The 19,877-nt window shown below is 54.7% G+C and overlaps 1 pseudogene; it reads right to left on the bottom strand.

Annotated features, from left to right (window-relative positions):
* Positions 1-4,308: 4,308 nt before the first annotated feature.
* LOC128945518 (class II histocompatibility antigen, B-L beta chain-like) lies at positions 4,309-6,876 on the bottom strand (annotated as a pseudogene).
* Between the last annotated feature and the right edge of the window lie 13,001 nt (positions 6,877-19,877).

Genomic DNA, 19,877 nt, shown 5'->3' with positions numbered 1-19,877 from the left:
CAGAGTAAAGATCCATTCTGAATTAGGTGAAGTGTCTAAGAAAGGTGAAAAGTCTGTGAGGCCAAAGCTGAAGGAAAAACTCGCATGCCGAGACAGCAAGGAGACAGAGAAAGAAAAACAGAAAAGACCACAAGGTCGATTTGCCCCCGACTTAGAAATTCCTTTGATGAAGAAGAACTGGTGCTAAATGTCACGCGGAATGAATATGTATGAACTTATTGTGAAACTGTATGCATATGCATTTGGAAGGGGGATAAAAGAAGACCCGAGGTCTTCAGAGGCACGCATGCCTTTTTGGGGGACTTGCATCCGGCGCGCCTTGTTGGGGGACTTGCGTCCGGCGTGCGTCGTAATAAAAGCATACCGGGCTTTACAACTTTCATAAAGTTGTGAGGTTTCTTCTTTTCTCCGCAAAACACTGCCCTCGTGCAGAGCCGGTGGCATTTTCCAGCACACCCAGTTTGTAACCAAGAGCCAGGTGCAGCCCAGAAGGCTCCAAGCGCCTCCTTCCAGGCTGACTCTGCAGGTGCCGAGGCTGCTCTGGGCTCTGCCAGGGCTCTGCTGGGGCTCAGCTCTGGGCCAGGCTGCGCCCGCTCTCCCCTCACATTGCTCCGGGCAGCTGAGGCACAGCGGGAGAAGGAAGGGACACGGCAAGACAGTTGAGGTTTAAGAGAGTTTTTATTCAAAAAACTGCCATAACAAACAGGCTGTCATAAAAACCATAACACACAGGCAATCCTAACTACCCTAACCAACTACCACTGCTAACTACCATAACTAACTAGTTGTCCTAACTACTGTAACTGAAAGCTGTCCTCAAGGGCTTCATCTCCTCCACTTCTCCCTCAGTTGCTTTGCTGCAGTGATCAGAGGGGTCAGGCTGGAGAGAGGCTTGGCTGATGATAAAAATGGGTGCTGCCCAAAGGACAAAAAGGAAAGAAATGAACTGTTACTTTCCAGAGTCAAGTTCCTCACAGGCTCTGTTGCAACAGGACAAAGGGAAATGGTTTGAAACTCAGGAGAGGGAAGCAGGCTCAGATTAGATCTAAGGAAGAATTTTTTAAACAGGAGTGTGGGGAAACAGTGACAGAAGGTGCCCAGAGATGTGGGAGGTGCCTCCTCCCTGGAAACATCCAAGCTCAGGTCAGGCAGGGCTCTGGGCCCCCTGAGCTGCTTGAAGATATCCTCGCTCGCTGTGGGGCACCAGGCCCAGATGAGCTCCAAAGGGGCCTGCCAAGCCACAGCACGTGAGGATTCTGCTTGCTCTGCGTGTAGAACGCAGCCAGACTGGTGACTGTCGGAGGGGGCCCCACAAGAAAACCCCTCCCTGGCGCTGCTGCTTCCCCTGCAGCCCCTGGCCCTCAGCTGCAGCAGCTCCTGGGCAGCCCAGCGCCGCTCCTCGTCCGGCTCCAGGCTGCACTCGAGGCAGTCCCGCAGCAGAGCCGACAGGCGCCGGGGCTCCTGCAGCTGTGGGGTCCCGTTCTGCCGGATCAGAGCGCGAGCCTGCAGGGAAAGCAAACTCAGCGCTCTGCCAGCTCCCTTCACACCCACACGGGCTCACATCCACCCCGGGGCCTCAGCCCCAGCTCCAGGGACACTTTCCTCCCTGCCACAGATGCTGCTCAGAGCTCATTTTGCTATGCCAGCCAAAAAACCCAAACCCTGGGGCTGCCACAGCCACTGCAACATCCAAATGATCTCGCCTTGAGAGCCAGTTTCATTGACTGACTCTGTCAGTAGGAACCTCCATCAGAAATAGCACATTTTGCTTCTCCAAATGGGGACACCAGCTTTACAGGCCATTTTCCAGAGTCAGTGTGGTCTGCCTGTGTTATTTCAGAGGATTCTTACATCAAGTGCATCTCTGCAGTGCCACTGACACTCAAGTAAATGCATTCCTGATGCCCCATCCCAGAAACTGCCAGGCAAGAAACAGGAGGTTTGTGTTGCTGAAAGCTCAGGCTTGGTGACACAGAGAAAGTAGCTTGGACTAGGAAAGAAATATGTTAGACTATGAGGATGTTAAACAATCATCTTTATGTTTTCAACAAGTTTCCCAGTGAGAAGAATCAGGGGGCAGATCATCTTGCAAAATGTCTTTTAGAAGCTCCTGCAGAAACCTTGTTGTGTTTGGGGCTGGGATTTGGGGGTGGTTTGGGGTTTTCTTGCAAGATAACATTAGAGCTGATGCACTTGCTTCACATTTCCAGGTCATCCTGACAGCCAGATGAGCTCCAACAACATAAATTGCAAAGCAAATTGTTGCTGGAGACTGAAGAATATTCTTCTGTGGTGAGGCTGGAGTCCTCTGGGAATTCCCTTCCCATGTGCAGAAACCTCCAGCTGCCTCTCCCAGTGCAGGGTCCCCCTGTGCTCACAGGCCTCTGCCGCCCCTGCAGAATTTGCCTCTTACCATGGCTGCCGTTGGATTCCCTGAAGTAAGGAGGTTCTCCTTCCACCATCTCGATGGTCACAATGCCAAAGGCCCAGATGTCCACCTTGGGGCCATAAGGAGATCTGGTCACAACTTCTGGGGCCATCCAGTGAGCAGTGCCCACCATGGAGCTGCGCTGGTCCTGCTCAGGGCTGAGCTGAGCGCAGAGGCCAAAATCAGCTGAGGACAGAAATAAATCCTGTCAAAGGCAGCTGGAATGAGGAAACCAAGCACCAAGATTCCCCAGTCTCAGTCTGAGAGTGCAGTAGTGAAGTCAGCTGGAAAAGTCCTCAGGGCTGTAGCCAAGGAAAGATGGAACTGGACCCTTCAAGAAACCCTCAGCTTTCATGCAGTGGCTTTTACTGATTCCCTGACAGAGCCGTCCATGCCCAGGAGGATGTTGGAGTTCTTCAGATCCCTGTGGATCACCTGCTTGGAATGGAGGAAATCCAGGCCCTGCAGACACTGAGAGAGAACAAGAAACACCAGGGCAATAACCAATGGCCGGAATATATCACACAAGAAAGGACAGTTCAGAATTCTGCCAGCAGCAGCTTTGCCGTGACAGGCCAGGAGTGCAGTGCTCACAAGCTCCAGGCAAACGGTTCAAGGCAAAGCTGAGAACAGCAAATCAAATCCAAAGCAGACAGAGAGTACCACAACAGCAGGAGAGAGGACAAGAACAGAGCAGAAGTGCAGTGATGCTGGCAGGCCGTTCATTGCAGAGGCTCTTTCTTCCCCAGCTCACAAAAACAACACTGAAACAAAGCCCTGAGCATGGAGCCACTCCTGTTCTCATGCCCTGTTTGGAAGGGCCATCGTGTCCCAGCCATGAAGTGACAAGCAGGATCCCTCACCTCCCGACTGACAGCTGCCATCTCTCCTTCAGCCATGCGTGTCTGTCTGACAACGTCCCGCAAAGTTCCTCCATCCATGTATTCCATCACCAGCCAGAGATCTCCATCAACAAAGAAGCTGGAAGAGGAAAGCAATGGCATGGAGATGAAAGTGCAGAGCTCAATTCCCCCATGGAAAAGCCTGGAGTGGAGTTTTGTTTCCAAGTCACTTGTCAGTGAGGACAGAATCAGAATCATCCCCTTCCACCATTCCTTCCAGAACAAGGACACGCGGTTGTCCGGTGGAGCTCCGTGCACCGATCCAGCTCCACCTCCCGTGGGAGGATCCGCGCTGGATAACCCCGGGCGGCCCCCAGGGTGAAAGCCCCCCGGCTTGAGAACACAACTGGCTGGGGGCTCCGCATCTTCCTCGCCCCCCCTGTAGACACCATGATGAAGGCCGGAGCATCCCCGCTACTTTTCTTGTTTCTGGTCCTCTCCTTATGTGCCCCCCTCCTCTTCCTCCCGCCTCTCCTTCCCCGGTTCAATCGCTCCTCCCGCTCCTGGTTCCTCATCCGCCTCCTTCCCCTTTTCTCTCTCACGTCCCCCGCCCCTTCCTCCTCCTCCTCCTCCTCCTCCTCCCGCTCCCCTCGGGCCCAGCCCCCACCCTTTGTCCCCCTCCCTTTGCCCAAATCCGTCCCATCGCCCCCCCCAAACCCCTCCCCACCGCCCCCCCAATAAATGGCCCCCGGCCCAACTGGGAAGCTTTATTGGGAGCACTGGGAGCAGGCACTGGGCGGGGGCAGAGCGCCAGCGGGGCTGGGGGGGACACGGGACCCCCCCCAGAATCAGCGGAGCGGGGACGGAGCGGGGGGTCCCGGCCGGGCCCGAGCCCACGGGGAGGGGCTGCGGCCGCCGCCGGCTCAGGAGCTCTGTGGGCAGAGAAAAGGGGGTGACACTGGGCTGGGGGCCCCGGCGGGAGCGCACACGCTCCGCCACGGGGGGGAAGCCACCCCCGGCACCCGCCCTGACCTTCTTGCGCAGGGAGAAGCCGAGCCCCAGCGCCAGGAAGACCAAGCCCAAGACGAAGCCCCCGATGCCCGTCAGCATCTTGCTGCGAGCGGCGTCCGGCGGCATCTCTGGGGGATCCGCAGGGCTCAGCACCCCCAAAATCTCTCAGCAATACCCTCAGCCCCTCCCAGCGCCCTCCCTGTGGCCTCCAGCGCAGCCAGGACCCCCTGAAACCTCCCCCCGATCCCTTTTTGTCCTGGCCAGGAGCCACCAAAGCCCCTCCCGTCCCTCTCAGCATCCCACAGCCCCCTCCCAGTTGCCCCCAGGGCCCCAGGACCCCCAAAATCTCTCGCAGTCCCTTAGCAGCCCCAGCAGGACTCAGCCAGAGCCCTCCCAGGCTGTGCCCAGCACAACCGAGCTCATGGCGAGCCCCGCTTTGCCATCGCCGATCTCCTTCCAGCCCCTCCGGGCTCACTGCGATCCCTCCCAGTCACAGCCAGCACCCCCAAACTCCCTCCCAGTCACACCCAGTGCCCCCAAACTCCCTCCCAGTGCCCACCAGGACCCCTTCAACTCCATCTCACCCTCCGCAGCATCCCCCAAACCCCTTCCCAGCCCTTGCCCAGCCCCCAGCCCCTCTCCCACTTCCAGCCCGGCTCTCTCCAGCTCCCTCCCAGTGCCTCCCAGCACAGCCCAGTGGCTCTGCCAGCGCCCCCAGGGGCTCCCCCGTACCCCAGTGCCGCCTCAGGGGCTGCTCCAGGCTGACGTGATCCACCTGGCAGCTGTAGCTCAGCCCGCGCCGAGGAGGGGGTTTCCAGCAGCACCAGCAGCTGGTAGGTCCAGTCCCCGTTGGGGACCACGTCGGTGGCCACCACGTGCTCCGAGAGCTCCTGCTGGCCCTGGAACCACCTCACCTGGATGGCAGCAGGGTAGAAATCCATCACGGAACAGAGCAGGCGGCCGGGGCCGGGCTGGGAGCTCGAGAGGTGCACCAGCGAGATGGACACGCTGGGGGGCACTGGGAGAGGAGAGAGAGCGGGGACACAGTGGGATCAGCTGGGGGGCACTGGGAGAGAGAGGGGAGGGCTGGGGTGGGCTGGGGAGGGACTGGGAATGGACTGGGAAGGACTGCTGAGGGATTGGGAGGGACTGGGAATGGACTGGAATGGACTCGGAGTGACAGGGAATGGATTGGGGAATGTGGTGGGAGGGACTGGGGATGGGCTCGGATGGATTGGGAATGTGCTGGGAGGGAGTGGGAGAGACTGGGAGGGAGTTGGGTGACACAGAGAGATGGGAAGGAATGGGGGAACTGGGAGAGAGGGTGGAGGTCTAAGAGTGAACGGTGAATGAACTGGGAAGAGACTGGGAATGGACTGGGAGAGACTGGGGAGGAACTGGGCATGGTCTTGGAGGGACTGGAATGGCACTGGGAGGGATCTTGGATGAACTGGGAGGAACTGGGAATGAAGTGCACGCCACTGGGAGGTCGAGTCCGGCGCGAGGCACTCGGCGATGCGGGTCTGCCTGGCAACAGATGAGTCATGAACAGGATGCGATCTCATTGGTTGCGAAGCGCAACTTTACGGGTCGCTGAAATGGACGCGCGGGGGGGCACTGGGAGGGACTGGGAGGATCTGGAGACCCCGGGGGTCGGCACAAGGAGGGCTGAAGGCTCTGGGCCGATGCCCATGGAGATTTTGAGGGGCTCCAGGGTCACTGGCAGGGCAGGCTCCGAGGGTACACGCTCTCCCTCGCGCTCACCTCGGCGCTCCGTGATGAACGGGGTAAAATTCTTGTACCAGCACCGGCAGAACCAGTCCACCGCAGTCCGTCTATCCTCCATGAATACCGCGTTGCTGTTCCAGCGCTTGGCCAACTTCTCCCCATAGGGGGTGAACCCCACAAAGTGCCCCACGTCGCTGTCGAACATTATGAACTGATCCCGGTTGTAGATGGATCTCTGGACGTACTTCACCTTCTCCGTGCCGTTAATGAAGAAACACTCGGACTTTGTCATCCTCTGGAACACCCCTGTGTGTGCAGGACACAGGTCAGGGGGTGCCAACCCAGCACCCCCTCCCAGCATCCCCAGAGCTCCGGGCCCACCCCAGATCCCCACTCCGCACTCCCTGTGCCCCACGGCCGCCATGGGACCCTCCTGCCCGCGCTGCCGCTTCCTCTTTGCCGCCCTTCCCCCATTTCTCCTTCCACATCCTCTCCGCTCCCACCTCCGGCCGCTTCCCAAATCACTTTTGGGGTCCCATTTCCCCATTTTCCCACAAATTCCCCAATCCCCAGGCCCCTCCCGCTCAGATATGGTGTCCCACCTCCGATTTTGCCCCCTTCCCCACCCTCTCCCACCACTCCCTCTCCTCCCCCCACACCTCAGTCCCTCCCGCTCTCCTTTGGGGGTCCCCTCCTCCTCCCCCTCCATTCAGGGCTCCCCCTTTCGCCCCCTTTTCCCCCTTCTCCCCCCCTGTCCCAGCGCCTCCCGCACCCCCGCTCACCCGAGAGCTCCGCGCCCGCAGCCGGGGGGGCTCCCAGCACCACCAGTGCCACCAGTAGGGCCCCAGCTGCCGCCCTTCGCCCCATGGCCGGGCCCGGGCAGGGAGCAGCAGCCCCAAAGCAGCCGCGCTGCGCTGGGAGCGCCAGTCCGGAGCAGGGCGGGCTCGGCAGCGCCGCGCGCTCTCATTGGCTGCCGCCGCTTCTGGACAGCGATCGGCCACGGGCTCTGCCCGGCAACTGATGAGGCAATCCAACGCCCCGAGCTCTCATTGGCTAAGCCTCCTCCTGCCTGCGCTGCCATTGGCTGAGACCTTTCCGGGACGCTGCAGCCCCGGGCTGGGGGTTTTTTGGGAAGGGGGAACCTTGGGGCGCTGGGCAGGTGGGAGCGCAGGTGAGCCCAGCAATGCGTGCCCAGGTGCGCGGCATCTCAGGGCTGCCCGTGGCGAGCGGTGACGCTGGCCGGATGCCGGGCACCCCCAGAGCTGCTCTGTCCCTGCCCCCGCAGCCGCACAGGGACAGAAAATGGAACCGAGGGTTCCTGCGTGGGGACAAGGACCGGGAGAGATCCCTCAGCAAATCCCGCACGGGCACAACAGACCCGGCCTGGGCACAGGGAGGGAATTTATTACCAACCAAATCACAGCAGCACAAGGAGAAGGGAAAGAAATCTCTCCAACACCTTCCCCCTGCCCAACACGGATCACCCAGAACAGGGGTCACCAGGGCTCTGCCCAACGGGGGTCACTGGGGATCATCCAGGGCAGATCCTCCCATGGGGGATGGAGCTGGAGCAGCGCATGAAGCTCTTCCCACACTCAGGACACTCGCAGGGCCTCTCCCTGGTGTGGAAGTGCTGGTGAGTGACGATCTCTCAATCCCACCTGAAGCTCTCCTGACATCCCAAGCACTCCTAGGGCCATTTTCCACTGTGGATCTTGTGGCGCTTCCTGAGGTCGGAGATCCCACTGAAGCGCTTCCCACATTCCTCACACTCACAGAGCCTCTCCCCAGTGTGGATGTTCAGGTGTTCCTTCAGGGTGGAGCTGGAGCTGAAACCCTTCCCACATTCCAAGCACTTGTGGGGCTTCTCCCTGCCATGAGGCTTCTCCACCAGCTCTGAGCTCTGGCTGCATCTCCAGCCACCTTCCTGCCTCAGAGGGGCTCTTTCCTCCTCACACCTCCCTGGGCTGGGTTTGCAGCCCCTCCTCATAAGGGATCTCTGGGGCTTTTCCTCCTCCTCCATCTGGCCACAGTTTGGGAATGACAAACCCAGGTTTGGGGGAAACCAAGGTGGGAGCGCCTTGGAGTAGAGGCTCCTCCTGGCCAGGTCCATCTCTGGAACTCAGCAGGAGTCTTGTGTCCATGAAAATCTCCACAATGTCAAGATTCAGCCCAAAAAAGCTCTCCCACGAGTTCCCTATTGCTGATCTCTCCACTTCTGGGGTTCCAGAGGTTTCCTGTCCTTGAGATCATGGGGGTCCAATGGTTCCAGGGGGTTCTCCATTCTCCAGCGTCCTGCTTAGGGTGATCCAGGGGCTTTTGGGGGTCCATGGGGTCCCTTCTCCCCTGATGCTCTACTTTGAGGTCCCAGGGATCCCAGGGGTCCCTCCTCTCCAGACTCCCCCCCTTTCCAGTCTGCTGGGGTCCCCCAGCTCTGGGATTGCCCCTCTCTGCTCTCCCCACGCTCTGCTCTCCCGGGGGTCCCCAGGACCAATGTCCTCCCCTGCCCATACTGGGCAATGGCCACGTGGGCCCCCAAAGATCCCCTAAGGGGCTCAGCTCTGGGGTCCTGCGAGATCCAAACATACACACACAGAGAAAAAAACCTCCCAGAGACACCAGATGATATTTGGGGTCAATTTCACAATCTGCGAGCTCCAAACACACCCCAATAAAAAACCCTCTCAGGGACCCTCCGATGGATTTGGGACGAGCTCCCCCTCCCCGCTCACCTGCAGGACGAGCTGGGGGCGATGGTCCCGCGGCTGCGGTCACAGGGGGCACTGGAACCTCCTGTTCCTCCTGCTCCTGCTCCTCCTCTTCCTGCTCCTCCTTTTCCTCTCTCTTTCCTCCTCCTCCTCCTTCCTAATTCCGCCTCCTCCCCAGTTCTGCCTTCTATGTATTTAGAGTGGAGAACCTTGCTTATTTTTAGAACTAGAACAAAGATCCCAGATGGAACAAGGCTTGCTGCTTTCAGTCAGAACTATCAGTGACTAAAGGTCACGTTTCCTTTGGTTTGGTTCTGTCCTTATTCCTCCTCAGTGTTCAGACTGGGCTGTGGGGTGTCCTTGTTTGCTGCATTTTCCGAGTTCCTCTTGCAGCCTTTGGGCCATAGGCTGTGCCCTGGGAGGGTTCTTTGTGCTCCTTTGTGACACAGGAGAACCTTCCAGGTGGTTTCTGCGTGAGCTGCTGCTGGGATGTCACAGGAACAGCGCCACGTCCCCGTGGTGTTCCCGTTGCTGTGGGACACGGAGGCCTCAGTGCCCAGAGTGGCTCTGGGCTCATTGCCGGAGGATCCTCCTGCCCAAGGCATTCTCAGCAGCCAGCCCAGCCCTGACGAGTGTCCTTCTGTGCTTGCAGGGCTACAGGCTGCAGACGTGTGCAGCGCAGCCAAAATGATGCAGCACGTGGCTGCTGCAGTTTGCACTCTGTACTCTGTGGCTTATTCGGGGTATTTTTTAACCCACTTGGCACGTAAGTCGAGGTTTTCCCTCGGTGCTGCATCTGTGGCTTTGGGCTTGCTGTGTGCTTTCTGTTCTTCCTCTGGAGCTGAGGTGGCTTTGGAACCAAATTGCCATGAAGACACCATTGCTTTGGGAGAGCTCCTGCCAGCAGCTGCAGCTGAAAAAGGGGGTGTCTGCAGCCAGCGGGGCGTGCACAGCATCTGCAATGAGCTCTGGGGGGTTCTGTTCCCTCAAGCAGGGAGTCTGTGCCAGCAGAGCCTGGAACTCCCTCCCTTTGCTGCTCCAGCCAAGAACTGACCCAGCCCAGTATTTTGTGCTGTTCTCTTGCTTGCTGTGGGAAGGGACCGTGGCTCCTGGAGGGATGCTGTGAAAGCAAAATGCTCTCTCGGGGTTGCCTTGCTCCGTGGCATTTCCCACCACTGGCAGTTTTTCTCCTAACAGCATCTGGTTCATGTTCCCTCTCCCATTTCAGGGCATCTCATGTCTGGATTCCGAGCAGCTCCTCCTTCGGTGAGTGGGAAAGGAACCTTTGGTGTTTGGAATTGTGCAGCAAGTTGTGAGCTCGGCATGTGGCAGCCGAGTGCCAGCCTGGGAGGCTGAAGGAAAGTTCCTGTCAGTGCCTGCAGCAGCAGCAGCAGCAGCAAAGGGATCCCCTGCAGTTTTCTCCTTTTCTGCTGAAGAGCTTTTGAAGAGCTGCAGGTCTGGTTTTGCAGGCAGAGGATTGCTTGCTGGCTTTAGCCATGGTGGAATATCAAATTCCCAACAATAAGTGGCAATCTTGACTTTAGCCCATTGTTAGTTGGAACAACTCCAAACCCAATTTCTGCTTAGTGAAGCTGGATGTGCAGCTGAGGATAAATAAGGCGATAACTGAGATAGAACTTCCCGTCCCTCATGCTGCCGTCTGTCCTCACAAGGGCACAAAAGCAGCACCAGCACCTCCTGGGGCTCCTTCTGCTTCCAAAGAGGAGGCCAAAGAGGAGGAAGACAGCAGTGAGCTTCCCGCTGCTCTGGGGGCCGATGCTGAACTTCCCTCAGTGCCGGGAGATGACAGTGAACTTCCCGCTGCTCTGGGAGACGAGGGCAAACATGCCGCAGTGTGGGAATGCAATGGCGAGACTCCCACGGGGTGGGACAAGGACAGGGGACATCTCCCAGTGTGGGACGAGGACGGTGGATGTGCCCTGGTGTGGGACCAGAATGGCCAAGCTCCCACGGAGTGGGATGAGGACAGCGGACGTCTCCCAGTGTGGGATGAGGATGGAGGACATTTCCTGGTGTGGGATGAGGATGGAGGATGTCTCCCAGTGTGGGATGAGGATGGAGGATATCCTGTGGCTTGCGAAGAGGAGGATGAACATCTCGCAGCATGGGAAGTTGACAGTGAACATCCCCTGCCTTGGAAAGATGATGGCGAACCTGCAGCATTTTGGGAAGAGGATGGAGAAGCTGCAGCATTTTGGGAAGAGGATGGTGAAGCTACAGCATTTTGGGAAGAGGATGGAGAAGCTCAGTCTTCTTGGGAAGAGGACAATGAAAATCCCTCTGCTGTGGGATACTGGGCTGAACATTCTGACAGCAGCACAGCCCTGCAGCCAGAGGGGAGAGGGGAGTGGTGCCTGATGCAGCTGAGTACATCTGCTCTGTTCCTGGGTGCCCGAGCAGGTGCTGTGTGTGTGTCTGGGCATCAGCTGCACCCAGGGTTGCTCTGCAGCTGAATGTCACAGAGCCATTTATTGTCCTTCCCCAGCTGACACCAAGGGGCTCACAGCCCCAGGGAGTGGGGCTGGTTCTGGCTCTGCTGCAAGGCGCGCTCTCACTCTGGCAGGGAGCGTCTTCCACATTTTTTCTTTCAGGGAACACCGTGAGCAAGGCGGAGCCTGCCAAGAAATACCTGGAGGTGGAGCAGATTGGCCAAGGGTAAGTGCACGGCAGCTGCTTCTGCACAAGCAGGGCTGGGGGTTGTGCTGGTGCAGGATCAAGTGAGAGTCAGGAGAGCTCCAAACACCTTCAGGCACTGGGCTACCATCCTGCTGTCTCTCAGTCCTGATCAGAATTGATAACTGTGGTCAGAAGGTGCCGTCAAAGGCCCCTGAGGCTGGCAGTGTCCTGCCTGCAGCAAGGAGCAGGACCTGGAAGATCTTCTGTCCCTGGAACTGGATTGACTAAAAGAGCAACTCACCATGTGGTGACTGTCAGAAAACAGTTCTCAAGAAGATTTCTTTCAAATATTTTCCTTCAAAATATATCCACCAGCCATGATTATCAACCTAATGGTTTAGAAACAGAAACCAGAGATGAACTAATAAGTGCTCTACTCTAGCACAGGTAGTAGACCCCATACATTCAGTAACAGACACAGAGCTGATGCACTCTGGGGGAAAAAGCATCACCTGCCTGATGGCAGGGCCCTTGTGGAACCTGCAGTTCTTAGGCAGGAAATGGAAAAGGATAAAATGCATTCTTTTCCAGTTCTTTAGACACCATTTTCTCACCTCAGGTTTTGAACTAAAGCAATTCAGGGTGGACATTTGGGAATTGTTCCAGTCCAGTTCCTTCGTGTTGTGTCTCAGTTTTCTCTTGCACACCTCACATAGCAGAGGGCTGGTGGCTGCTGTGCTGGTGTTGGAAGGGTCGATGCACCCAGGTGTTTGTGAACACTGCAGGCAGCAGAGATCTCCTGTCTGGCCTGGCTTTCACTGCCAGGGCCTAAAGCGCTGCTTCTTTCTTCTCTGCTCTTTTGTCTCCAGGGCTTTCGGAGCCGTTTCTAAAGGACTCGACAGGGCCACTGGAGGAGAGGTCAGTGCCAACACGCCCAGCACGGCTGGCAGCTCTGCAGGGCTTTCCCCTCTGCTGGGAGCTGTGGCTGCAACTCTGGGGGCCAGCAGAGCTTTCCTGCCCAGGCTGCTCCTCTGAAGGCAGAGCAGTGTCAGCCTGCAGAGCACAGCTGGGACAGACTTGGTCCTTCTCAAGTGCCAAAGGAATGCAAGGAGGGCAGCGGTTTCTGTGAGAGCAGGACACCCTGGCTTGGTCTTCATATCTAAAAGTGTGAATGCATCAGCTGCTGGAGACTGAGGCCAAATTAATCTTCATCCCAGCCTCAGACAGGAACATTATTTAGCTCTTATTAGCTAGACTATAACACTATTATTTCCATCCTGCCTTTCCTCTTCAGAGGGAACCTCAAGCCCTAATTAGGGAGAGATCCTGCTTGGGCTCAGCTTGGGGTTTTAGTCCTACTTCAGCTGTTCACAGAGGGAGAGTGAGAGAAATGAGAAGATGGATGTCCAGAGCAAAGCTCTCTTCTAAACCCTGCAGTTGTGTTTGGGTCTGGTGTCAGTGACAGCCTGTGACAGGGACCACCTGAGCAATGGGTGTGTGTGTCTGCTTTGCTGTGCAATCTCAAACAGAGAAGCTGGATCTGAAATCATGACCAAATCCCATAGAATTGCTAAAGGGTTCCTGGCTGTTTTGCTCTGTTTTCACAGAACCAGAATTACCTCCTGCTTGCAAAATGTGTTTGAAGGATAATAGTAGTAGTAGTAGTAGTAGTAGTAGTAGTAGTAGTAGTAGTAATAATAATAATAATAATAATAATAATAATAATAATAGTTGTAGTGTTGAGGCCATTAGAGACGACTGTAGGTGCAGAGAATGTTGTTAGAGCTTTGAGGCTGACAGCTGAGGGATTATTTCTGCAGAGCTTGCAAGGCCAAATGTCTCTGGCCATGTGTCCTGTAAGCAGCCCCCAGCTGGCAGAGCAATGGGCTGTGGGAATGGCCCTTGCTGAGCTCTGGTGTCCCATCCCAAGGCAGTTGGGCACAGCCCGGCTCCATCACTCCAAAAAGACTCGCTCCGTGTTTGCTGTGGCCTCCTGCCACAGACTCCTGCAGTTAAAGGCTGCAATGTCCCTTCAGGTGGCCATCAAGAAAATGAGTCTCAGAGGGCAAAACAGGGAACGAGCTGTGAATGAGATCCTGCTCTTGAAGGACAAGAAGAACTCCAACACTGTCAACTCTTTGGACAGGTGAGTGCTTCAGCTCTTATCCCATGCCCAGGCCCTGCGTTAACCTTTCCTGGCATCCGGAGTCTGTAGCCTGTTTGGAAAATGCCTGACCCCGCCACATCTTCCCAAAACAACAGCCTGGCAGTTCACTCCCTCCATGTGCTTTGTTGCTTTGCTTTGGTTTTTCCTTCAAGTTCCTCCCCAGCTTCCAACAAGTGCTGATGAACCACAGCAGAAATTATTTCCCTTGGCTTCTTCTTCCCAGCCCTTTTCCATTGCTACAGATGCCAGGAAGATCATGTTATTGTGTCCAGAAATGCCTCATTTGCCCAGTTTTCACTGGCCTTGCCTGTTGCTGAAGGGACTTTCTGAAAGGTTTTCTGACTGCTTTTGTCCCAAGTGCTGCACGGCCTTCTCCCCTGGATAACCCTGGCAGTTGTGTTGCCTTGTTCTGCAGGGAATGGTGGAACTGACGAGTTCAGAAGCTGAACCAGCTGGGGCCAAGGGTTGTGGCTCCACATTGATCTGGGCGGTTGCTAAACTGCATTTTTCACCTGCTTGCCATCTAAGGCCTCTCCTTTCTCACAGGTGTCTCCTTCTCCTTTAGACTGTGCAGATTCCAAGGGCTGTGCAGCCTGGCAGGAATGTCTTTCCATCTGGTTCTGTCCTCACTGACAAGTGACTTGGAAACAAAACTCCACTCCAGGCTTTTCCATGGGGGAATTGAGCTCTGCACTTTCATCTCCATGCCATTGCTTTCCTCTTCCAGCTTCCTTGTTGATGGAGATCTCTGGCTGGTGATGGAATACATGGATGGAGGAACTTCGCAGGACGTTGTCAGACAGACACGCATGGCTGAAGAAGAGATGGCTGCTGTCAGTCGGGAGGTGAGGGATCGTGCTTGTCACTCCCATGGCTGGGACACGATGGCCCTTCCAAACAGGGCATGAGAACAGGAGTGGCTCCATGCTCAGGGCTTTGTTTGTGTGTTGTTTTTATGAGCTGGAGAAGAAAGAGCCTCTGCAGTGAACGGCCTGCCAGCATCACTGCACTTCTACTCTGTTCTTGTTCTCTCTCCAGCTGTTGTGGTACTCTCTGTCTGATTAGGATTTGATTTGCTGTTCTCAGCTTTGCCTTGAACCATTTGCCTGGAGCTTGTGAGCACTGCACTTGTGGCCTGTCACAGCAAAGCTGCTGCTGGCAGAATTCTAAACTGTCCTTTCTTGTGTGATATATTCTGGCCATTGGTTTTGCCCTTGTGTTTCTTGTTGTTATGTTTGCCCAGTTATCCCATTGTTGGAGAATTCTATTCAGACATGGCTTGAAGGAGAAAAGGCCATGATCATATATAGCTGGTTAAAAAGTAAAAGGCAGCTGTAAGCAGCAAGTTCTCAGGCTTTTTCCTTAAACAGTAAATACCGTGTCCTTGGGTAAGTGATGAGAAAAACATGGTGGAAAACATGGAGTCCTTGAGGGGCTCAATAACAAGTCAACAGCAGGATGAGAAAAACAAGTATTAGCCTCAACAAGAAACCACAGGTATTAGCAACAAAGGAGGGGTTGGCATGTAATCTGTAACCAATGATGAGCTCAGGTTTTGCAATATGTATGAGCTTAATTAACACTACTATAAAAGTGTGTAAGCTGGATCAATAAATCTGAGACCGATGCTCATCAATCAAGATGTGCAAGTCTCCCTTCACTTTCCTCAAATGGTGAACCCCGATCGTGATACTCCGACGCACCACGGAGGAGTGAAGACACGGGTCGGGTCCTGAGAAGCAGCTGGGACGGCAGAAAAGCGCGGAGAAAAAAAAAAAGAGGAGAAAAAAGAAGCTGAGATGCGCTGTGCCTCGGGTGATCGTAAAGGCGAGCCCGACCGATACTGCTGCCGGACCTTGAAGAGGCTGCAACAGCGCTGACGATTTAGGTATGGAAAGGCAAGCAGCATATGATTTGTTAACTGCCTTTTTACAAAAACGGCAGGTTAGTGGAATAGATTTAAAAAAGGATTTACCAGGGCTATTGACTTATGGCTATGATAAGGGAATTTTTATTAACCCCCATACGGTTCACGAGTTAACGGAGTGGCGTAAATTCGGTGATTTATTATGGGAGGCTACTTTAGAGGATGATAAAACTGCCAAGAAGTTAGGGAAATTATGGAGGGTCGTTCACAATGAATTACCGCAGTTTCAGGCCAAGAAGAAAGCTGCTGATCAGGCAACAGCTGCTCATGGGCATAATAAAGATTGCGATCAGGAGAGAGGGACACCATTAGCTCCTGCAATGAGGACGGTTTTCTTACCTGCTTCGCCACCCTCCTCTGCTTCAGCAAGCCGGGCTATACAGTGCACTTTTGAGGCTTCCGCACTCCCTGAACAACAGGAGCCATGGCCAAGACCACCCGATAGGCTCCCGCAAAGTAATGAGCTGATCCCTGGGGCGGAAAACGACCTAGCGGGGGCTATTGCAAGGGAGCGCAGGTTGGTGTGGGCTGCGCTTGCAAGAGAAGCCATGGAAAAGGGGGATGAGGAAGTTATCAGCGCTGCTACCGAGCTGCCTTGTCCTGTTGTATTCAATCTGCAGGAGGGAGGGGGCATGCAGGCTACTATTACAGCCCTTGATTGGAAATTGCTGTCTCAGCTGAGGTCTACTGTTAGTCAATTTGGAGTGAAAAGTGAGCCAGCCAAACAGATGTTAGATTATATTTTTGATACCAGTCTTCTTTTAGTGAATGATTGTCGTGGGATAGCTAAATTGATTTTTACTCAACATCAGCAGTTGTTATTTAATGCTCATTGGCAAGGGCTTGTGAACGAATGTGTGGCAGTACAGAGGCAGCTGGGAGACCCTCTCCATGGTATAACTGTAATGAGTTTATGGGCCTGGGACCTTTTCTTCGTACTGAGGCACAAGCTTTGCTGGGGCAAGAGAAATGCTGGGAGGCTATGAAGTTGGTCAGGCTTGCTATATGTTGCCTTCTGAAGGCAAAGCGACCTGGTTCCGAGGTGCAGCACGGCGACCCAAACCCACCAGGGTCGCTCGGGCCAGAGCACGCAGACACCAATGTGGTGGATGGTCAAAGGCCTTTATTGTCTCATCTTGTGGGGTTTTATAGTCTAAGGGGTCTCTCTACGTCAGAGGGGGTCTGGAGTACTACCTCTGGTTAGTGAGGAGTGGAAAGTTACTGGCATTACTATTGTTAGGGGGGCTACATTCCTAGTTACATTCCTAGGGTGATCTCTTATCTCAGGGGGTTAGGGGAAAAGGAATCCTGCTCTTTCTGTCACATCGCGAGATCTTCCGAACGCCTGTCCCTATCTACCACATTTCCCCCCTCCTTCATGATTAGTAAAAATCTTACAAAGCTAAAAAATGTAGAGGCTACAAAATTTCCATGGGTTAGTAGAATTAGTATAAAATTGCAAGTGTGTTAGTAACAGGCACGCCTTAAAGTAATTGTCGGCGCTCGAGAAACAAAATGTTAGCCGTTTCTAAATGCCTTTTAACGAATAGCACCAGTTTGTTTAATATACAAGGCCCAAAGATTAGGGTTAGTAAGATTATAGTGAGTGGGCCTATTAGGGTAGAAATCAGGGTGGTGAGCCATGGAGACTGGTTGAACCACGACTCGAATCAACCCTGTTGGGCTTCCCTGTCTTTCTGTCTCTGAGCCGGTCTGTTTCGGAGTTCCGCCATGGAGTCTCTGATGACCCCCATGTGGTCCGCATAGAAGCACCACTCCTCTTTCAAGGCAGCGCATGGGCCTCCTTGCTGCATGAACAGGAGGTCCAGGCCTTGCCTGTTCTGCAAGACCACTTCTGAGAGTGAGGAGACTGACTTCTCTAGAAAGGAAATGGATTTCTCCATCCTTTGCAGGTCCTCATCGATGGTCATTTGCAGTTGGGACAGTCCTTGGTGTTGGGTCGCTAGGGCTGAGACACCCGTTGCCGCTCTCGCTGCTCCTAGGCCGAGCAGCATTGCGATGGTTATACCTGTTATTATTTCTCTTTTGTGGAGCCGGCTAGGTTCCTCAAAAAGGTGGTACACTTCTTCATCTGAGTGGTACAGGACCCTAGGAACAATCAGAACTTGGACACAAAAGTCATTAGAGTCATTGAATTTGGCAAGGAACACACAGGGGCTCACTCCAGATCGCTGGCAAACCCACATCCCAGATGCAGATGGGACTACCCACTTATTGTTTTTCCTGTCGGGCTTGACAACTTTGGTGCAGACGTTGCCTTTCCGCCTAGCTAGGGTTGCATTGCCAAAGCATCTGCCCTGGCCTGTGACTTGACTCAGGGTGATTCCTTTGCGGGGGGTATCCCATCTGCACTGGTGAGGGGCGTCGGCTGTGGAGTAACTGAAGGGAGTGTTTAAATCGACTCCTTCATAAAAGGGGGGTTTAACATCGTAACTCCATCAGGAGTCGGTTAGGTTAGGGTTGGATTCGTTCAGGGATTGAAAGGTAGCTTCTAGCATGCGAAGGATTGGGTCTGAGTCTGACCCGGTTGAGCGGCCTATCTGAAAGGCTTCCGCCTGGCCGGTCGGGATATTGGTGACCTTTGTGGGCAAGGCTTTGGGGTAGGTCGCGTTTCTCCCTTTCTGCGTGCTTTTAATCACTTTGTTGGGTCCAACCGCTCAGGGTGCCGATGGTTGGAGCCTGATAATTCGCACATTCCCCCTCTCTTTTGACCCTTGAAGGACTACTGTCCACGTTCTGCCTATGGCCCAACTAGGGTGATCTGGCCTCAAAACCGTCATGTTATAGCCAGTGCATTTCCGAATTTTAGGGATTTTATGGCAGTTTCAATAGAAACTTCCCTGGAGGAAGATGGGTGTTTTGCAGCCGGTGGGTGCCCAGGTGAACTGTAAGAATTTGTCAGGTTCTTGTGGCTCCCACCCAGGCCCTGACAGTCTGGCATCTGTAACAATGGTTTCACAGCCCCAGTGCCCACAATATCCCCACCCTGGGTGATTGCAGTAGCTTTTTCCTGGGTTTGAAGCTGGGCACCAGTAGGATAGGTACATGTGTGTGGCGTGTGGGGAATAGGGGTCTACCTTTGGTTGTCCTGGAAACAGGTCGGTCATGCGGAGCATGAAGGATGGGGTGTTCGGTGTGGTGATTTCTTTGAGCGCCTTGTCACTACTAAGGTGTCACATGACCCACCTGAATGGCCGATGGAGGTAGTGGTCTGGGCTGGCTTGCCCTCTGGCGACAAGCCCCAACAGCAAAATCACACAGAAACACCTTTGATGCTTGGGTCTCACCCGTGCGGGTCTCTCGGGCGCTGCCTGGCGGCTTGGTGGTCTGTCACTTTCCTCTGGAAGGGGGATGTACGCGTCACGAGGACGCCCCACAAGCATGTCCTGTAAACAGAAACTTGTAACTCTCATCAGTCTCATTCTGCTCATTGTGAAGGTAGGGCTTGATTGACCTAAGTGGACACAACCTGATTTTGCCGTCCTTTTTGACAGCTGCATACCCTCGCCCCGTGAGCATCAGCCTCCAGCCCCGTTCCCATTCGCCTAGCTCATTTCTAATTACAACCTGCGGGCCCTCCTCTAGCGTTCGGGTGGCCCAGTGTTTTTGAACGGGACTGTTTGTTTCATCTCCCCTAGGGAATTGATTCAGTGCTAGCAAAGCGGTTGCCAGTATACGCACCTGATCTCCTGGGGGAATGGAATTGTCAAAGCCCTCTGCTTTCGCCAACACTTCTAGCCTGGTTTTCAGGGTCTGATTTGCTCGCTCAACTATGGCCTGCCCGGTACTGTTATACGGGATACCTTGCACCAATGTGATGCCGCATTTTGAGGCGAATTCTTGCACTGGTTTGGAGGTGAAATTGGAACCATTGTCAGTTTTGATCTGCTTGGGGATACCAAGCCAAGCCATGGCTGCCAGCCACTGGTGAATTGTGGCCTTGAAGTTAGTTTTGTGGTGCTATGTGGCTATGATTGTTCCGCTATAAGTGTCCACTGTCACTGCAAGCCATGCTTGGGGCTTCAGCAGTTGACACAAGGTGAAGTCCGACTTCCAGATCTCTGAAGGCTTGAGACCTCTCGGGTTGACCCCACAGGTCCATAGGGGTGACTTCTGGCAATGAGGGCAGGTGGCTACCACATGTTTTGCATCCGCTGTTGAGATTCCGCATCTCTTCGCCAGTGCTTTGGCTCCGATGTGGAGTGACTCGTGCAGTTGATGAGCTTCCTGCAAAGTCCATACGCCTTTTGCTGCGGTATCCGCTTTGTCATTGCCGGTCTGGAAGTAACCTTTGACTGGGTTGTGGCTGTTGATGTGAATGACTGACACTGTGCCCTGCCATGAGGAGAATGCTTCTTCCAGCTTTAGGGCTGCTGCAGATGTTGACACACCTGGTCCTGCCATGGCT

Source organism: Melozone crissalis, unplaced genomic scaffold (genome assembly GCF_028551555.1).
Source record: "Melozone crissalis strain CALT ecotype California unplaced genomic scaffold, PUWL_Pcris_2 ptg000066l_1, whole genome shotgun sequence".
NCBI lineage: Eukaryota > Metazoa > Chordata > Aves > Passeriformes > Passerellidae > Melozone > Melozone crissalis.
This window is presented reverse-complemented; position numbering and strand designations above follow the sequence as displayed.